This window comes from Hemibagrus wyckioides, linkage group LG28 (assembly GCF_019097595.1).
Source record: "Hemibagrus wyckioides isolate EC202008001 linkage group LG28, SWU_Hwy_1.0, whole genome shotgun sequence".
NCBI classification, from domain to species: domain Eukaryota; kingdom Metazoa; phylum Chordata; class Actinopteri; order Siluriformes; family Bagridae; genus Hemibagrus; species Hemibagrus wyckioides.
The window spans coordinates 1,242,024-1,247,469 of NC_080737.1; the positions used below are offsets into that span (position 1 = coordinate 1,242,024).

A 5,446-nucleotide genomic window follows, 5' to 3' on the forward strand; every position below is an offset into this window, starting at 1 on the left:
ACTATGTAGTTGTTCCATTTCACTGTTCTAATCAGATCCAGTCTTCTGGAAGGTTCTTCACTAGATGTTGGATTGTGTCTGTGGGGATTAGTGATCATTCAGCTACCAAAGCATCAGTGAGATCAGACCCTGGTGTTGGTGAGGAGGTCTGGGGTTAAGTCAGTGTTCCTTCCCACTCCACCCATAACATACTGTGTCTTCCTGGACTTGTTTTTTGCCCAGGGACATTGTCCTGCTGGAGCAGGGTTTGGATTCCTCTACACATGACATTGTGGATGACTGTGTGACTCAGAACTGGGTGTCAATGGTTTGGAGAAGGAATTTATTTGAGTGTGATGATCATCATGCCTCATCATTTGGACATACAAGGCAACTACAAATATTGTACAGACTATTAACTTTAATAAAAAGTATCATGAATTAAATTCAAATCTTTAGACACAAATCCTTTCCAAAGCCTGTCTGAAGTTTGGAGGCAGGAGCTTGTCATGTCTGAAGAGCTTGTATGAGTACACCAGACACTGGGGTTCCTCCCTGGTGTTGTGTCAGGTCTTTACTGCAGCTCTTGTTCTTGTGGACTCTTGTCTATTTTTTTTCTGTTTCTTTTTTCCCTCACTTTAATTCAGCTCAGGTGACAGACTTTTTTCATCATATTCCACTTCTCTGCTTTAAAAAAAAAAGGTCCTGGGTTACTTTTAATGCTTCATGGTCCATCTGCACTGTGAAGCTCCATCCAGTAGGGTTCTGAAACATGTGTCTGAATGTGAGCAGATACTATCTCCCTGTACCCCACAGGACTCATCCTGGTTTCCCTCATCCTGCTTCTTTTATCAGCAAGAGTGATATGCAAACACTGTTAAAGCAAAAGAACTGGTTCCACTAGCAGTTGTACACACCCACAGCATCAGATGAGATGGTGCACCTCAGATCATCATCAGTTCCTTCACCATACTCTTCTCTTCCCTTCATTTTGCACAAATTCTTCATCTTATCTGTCCAGAACATGTGGTTCCGGAACAGTATCCAGTACAGGATATATTAGACGTTGTTTGGTGAACAGATGCTTGCAGTTTATACGGCTAATTCATTTCCAATTCATATAATACTGAGGTCATGAAGTATTTACTTATTTCACTAGTTTTTTTCTTTTTTTTTCAGTTTGCAGCTTTTGGCATAGTATTGGTGATCACCTCCATTATAGGAATAGCATATTGCTGCAGACTTCATTGCTGTCATGTTTGCTGTCATGGTCACTGTAATGGCTGCTTTGTTCCTGAGTGTGCACATTGCCATAATGGTGGTCATCAGAATGGAGAAGTGCCAATGACAAACCAGACCAACCGTGCAAGAGGAGGTTAGAGATTTAACCCATATATTACTGCATGTTTATAAACACTGTAAATGTTCCTCCTTTAGAATGTAGTTTCACTAACACTTTTGTGTCACTAACACTTTCTTTCTGTCTGTGATTTCGGTTCAGCAGGAGAGGCTCAGTGATCAGACGGTTGTGAGATCAGATCCCAGGACTGGATGCTGTAATAAAAATGAATCACATGCTTAATATAACTGAATGTTAAAAATGTAATGTTGTGATTGACATTTGTTGTGTTTTAGTTTGAGAAAACCTCCTATAATCTCCTTACTTTTAAAATATAAAATAAAATAATTCAAACTGTTGAACTCCTCTCTTAATTTGGCTAGCTCTGTTAAATTGTGATGAAAAAAAATAGTTTTTGGCTCTTAAATTAATCCTCCTGCTGAATTACACTCAGTAGAAATCTTCAGTGTAAAAATGATTCTTACAATTTCTGCCGACTCTCAGTGATGTTCAGCAACTGAAAGTAAAAGCAAATAATCAAGCTGATGTCACTGATTCATGTCACCATGGCGATTCATGTCATGATTCATGTCACCATAGAGGTTTGGGATATTCAGTATTTATTTATATAAATGAATGTGAGCGTGGATAACTGGAACTGGAAAAACTAGACCAGTGACTTGATTAAGGAGTGTTCTATCCCAGTAGAAAGTGAACTCTAATAATGGAGGTGTGGTCAGGTGATGCTGTTAAAGCGGTATTGTCATGACAAATGAGGAATCTTTGTGAGGTTTCATTTTCTAATGGTTTCTTTGTATGAGGCTTTGCGTCTCCTCCCCTACTGGTCATTTCATTCACAGCATCCTCTGTTGTATATTAAGGAGTGAATGAACGACACACAGCAGGGTGTATTTGCCTCAGGTTTTCTCTGAATGTCACCATATTGTTCACTTTGTGCAGACACACAGGGAAGGTGTGTACACTGAATAAAATAAAACTTCATAAAATCTGTAATTCTTCATCCTGTAGGAAAGACTTGGATGTTTGAGTAACACTTTATTTTCTCTGTGATTTTACAGATATTCCACTTCCGGAGAATCAGCAGGGACTCGGTGATCAGATGGCTGTGAAATCAGATCTCAGGACTGCAGGAAGAACATGAACCTCCACTGCTCAGTGCTGGAGTGTCTGCAATTTTTTTTCAATAAAGAAATAAAGTAAAAAGATATGTTCAGTAAATTGCATGTAAACTGTAATATAGAATTTTGAGGTACAGTACATCAGGCAGATGTTCACATTATAATTTCTTTATACATGATCTTGTGCTTACTGTTTATTTAGTAATTCAGGATTGTTGTTCTGGATTTGTTGGGTCAGTCCACAGAAGGACAGAATGAGGATGTGCTGGATAGCTGATGATGTTCAGTACTGGACTCACTGCATGTGGTTTGACCCCTTATGTCCAAACCTTTAGGTGGATTCTGAACTATACAATGAGAAGGTAAAATTGCACCAAAGTGTTTTAATCAAATTTATTTAATTAACTAATTACATGTTATGTTAATTACTAACAACATGTACACCTTGTCAAAAACAGTGTGTTCTGTCATACTGGCTGTGAGAGATATATGTTGTAACAGCTTGCATTGTCTATACAAAGGGTACAGTTGTTATAGCTAGGGTTCTATGCAAATTCATGTAGTCTAAATACAACAGTGTCTAAATATAGAACACTGAAAGCTAGCTTTTCCAGTTCTGAGGGTAAATCTGGAGTATAACTCTCTACTTATATAATATATTATTGAACTTACTTTAGGACATGAACAGTAATGTGAACTTGTCAGTAAATACCTCCTTATGTTTAAGTTGAGAGTGAGCATAAGACCTAATGGGCTGTGTCACAAAACATCACAAAGCAGACGTGAAAGGTGTTGAATTCTTGTAAGAGGAAATCGTATGTTACAGAGGAAGATCGGGATTTTTTTTCTTCTTTTTAATTGGTTTCTTCTTAAACTGGACGGTGTGATACTCACTGCTGCTCTTTGTTTAGATGTTGGAAATTAAGATTTTTTCAGTTATTGGAGGTGAAGTTATTTTCCATCCTCACCCACTACAGGAGCCTTATTTACATCTTATTTACATATGATCGTTCTTATGTCACCATGGCTGATGAAAAAGGCTAATACATGTTGAAAGTAACCGCTTCAGAAACCTTATAACGTATTTTAACACTTTATTAATAATACACTGTTTACTGGTGTAATAAATGAGGGGTGATTTGATGTTTACGTTTTCTCTTTATCTCACTCATCTTTTTGTTGACAAATGAATTTCATTTTCAGTTTCATTTTCTCGTGGCTCTTCCTTGTATACAATGTCTCTGTATGGCTTTATGTCTAATTTGTATATTAGGGGACGAGTGATGATGAACGATATACAGCAGGGTGTATGAGATAGAGAGAGAGAGAGCACTTATATAATATAATAAAGAGGCTTTCTTTACATCCATTCACCTGTCAACATGTCTGATGGGAAACCTATCACAGAGTTTTTGAAGAACCGTGCTGGAAATCTGGGGATCTGCAGTGTTGTTCTGGTTATTTTGGAGAAAGTGATGGACAATGATTTTGTTTGTCCATGCCAGCCTAGCTATAATATCTGGATATGTGTGTGTTATGGTGCAGTGCCTTTCATCGCCTCCTTTTTTTTAACCTTGCGTTTCATGGACCCAAAGCCAGAGAATAAAGTAATGAAAGGCAACTCAGTATGCAGTAAAGTACTCTTCTCTCTGCTCATATCCTTCATCTGGCTGTTCCTCTTCTTTTTCGATGGTCAATACGTGGCCTGTGCATGTTCATACTGGGGTGGTGAGTACACTGAAACTGGAGCTTTAAAGTGGTGTAAACTGAAAGGAAACGAAACAGAGGCATTTGAACGCCAGCATGAGACTGAGAGGTGTATGACCTATTCCCAGGTGAGTCTGAACTACACACATCTTCATCAGTATAAGTTCCAAAAGTGTGTTCTTATTAGGTAAATAGTGTAATAAAACTTTTCACACAGAGTCAGTATTTGGCGTGTGTTGGGAATTAAATACACATGAATGTGGACACCTCGCCTTCACACTCATGTGCTCTTGTTGAACATCTCATTCCAAAACCCAATAATAAGAGCATTAGTGAGATCAGACACTGGTGTTGGTGAGGAGGTGTGGGGTTAGCAGATAATATCTCCCTGTACCCCACAGGACTCATCCTGCTTCTTTTATCAACAAGAATAATATGCAAACAATGTAAATGCAAAAGAACTGGTTCCACTGGCAGCCGTACAGAGCCACACCATACTGAGGTCATGAAGTATTTACTTATTTCACTAGTTTTTTTCTTTTTTTTTCAGTTTGCAGCTTTTGGCATAGTATTGGTGATCACCTCCATTATAGGAATAGCATATTGCTGCAGACTTCATTGCTGTCATGTTTGCTGTCATGGTCACTGTAATGGCTGCTTTGTTCCTGAGTGTGCACATTGCCATAATGGTGGTCATCAGAATGGAGAAGTGCCAATGACAAACCAGACCAACCGTGCAAGAGGAGGTTAGAGATTTAACCCATATATTACTGCATGTTTATAAACACTGTAAATGTTCCTCCTTTAGAATGTAGTTTCACTAACACTTTTGTGTCACTAACACTTTCTTTCTGTCTGTGATTTCGGTTCAGCAGGAGAGGCTCAGTGATCAGACGGTTGTGAGATCAGATCCCAGGACTGGATGCTGTAATAAAAATGAATCACATGCTTAATATAACTGAATGTTAAAAATGTAATGTTGTGATTGACATTTGTTGTGTTTTAGTTTGAGAAAACCTCCTATAATCTCCTTACTTTTAAAATATAAAATAAAATAATTCAAACTGTTGAACTCCTCTCTTAATTTGGCTAGCTCTGTTAAATTGTGATGAAAAAAAAGATAGATAGATAGATAGATAGATAGATAGATAGATAGATAGATAGATAGATAGATAGATAGATAGATAGATAGATAGATAGATAGATAAGTTTAGACTTCTTTGTAGTTTTTCACTAACATGACCAGCTGCAGGATTTTTTATCTCATGTGACAACTTGATGC

The 5,446-nt window shown here is 37.8% G+C and overlaps 1 long non-coding RNA gene across 6 annotated transcripts in view; it reads left to right on the forward strand.

Moving 5' to 3' along the window:
* Nucleotides 1-5,231, forward strand: part of LOC131348026 (uncharacterized) — a 6,593-nt gene extending 1,362 nt beyond the window's left edge. Inside the window, exons 1-4 of one of the 6 annotated variants that reach the window (XR_009203878.1) lie at nucleotides 1-1,354; nucleotides 1,484-4,292; nucleotides 4,715-4,910; nucleotides 5,040-5,231. The exon at nucleotides 1-1,354 is cut by the window's left edge and continues 1,362 nt beyond it. This is a non-coding gene — a long non-coding RNA (uncharacterized LOC131348026). Of the gene's footprint in view, nucleotides 1,355-1,480; nucleotides 4,911-5,036 lie in introns of all 6 variants that reach the window. The other 5 variants (XR_009203879.1, XR_009203877.1, XR_009203876.1 and 2 more) reach the window with 5 other exon arrangements.
* Nucleotides 5,232-5,446: the final 215 nt, after the last annotated feature.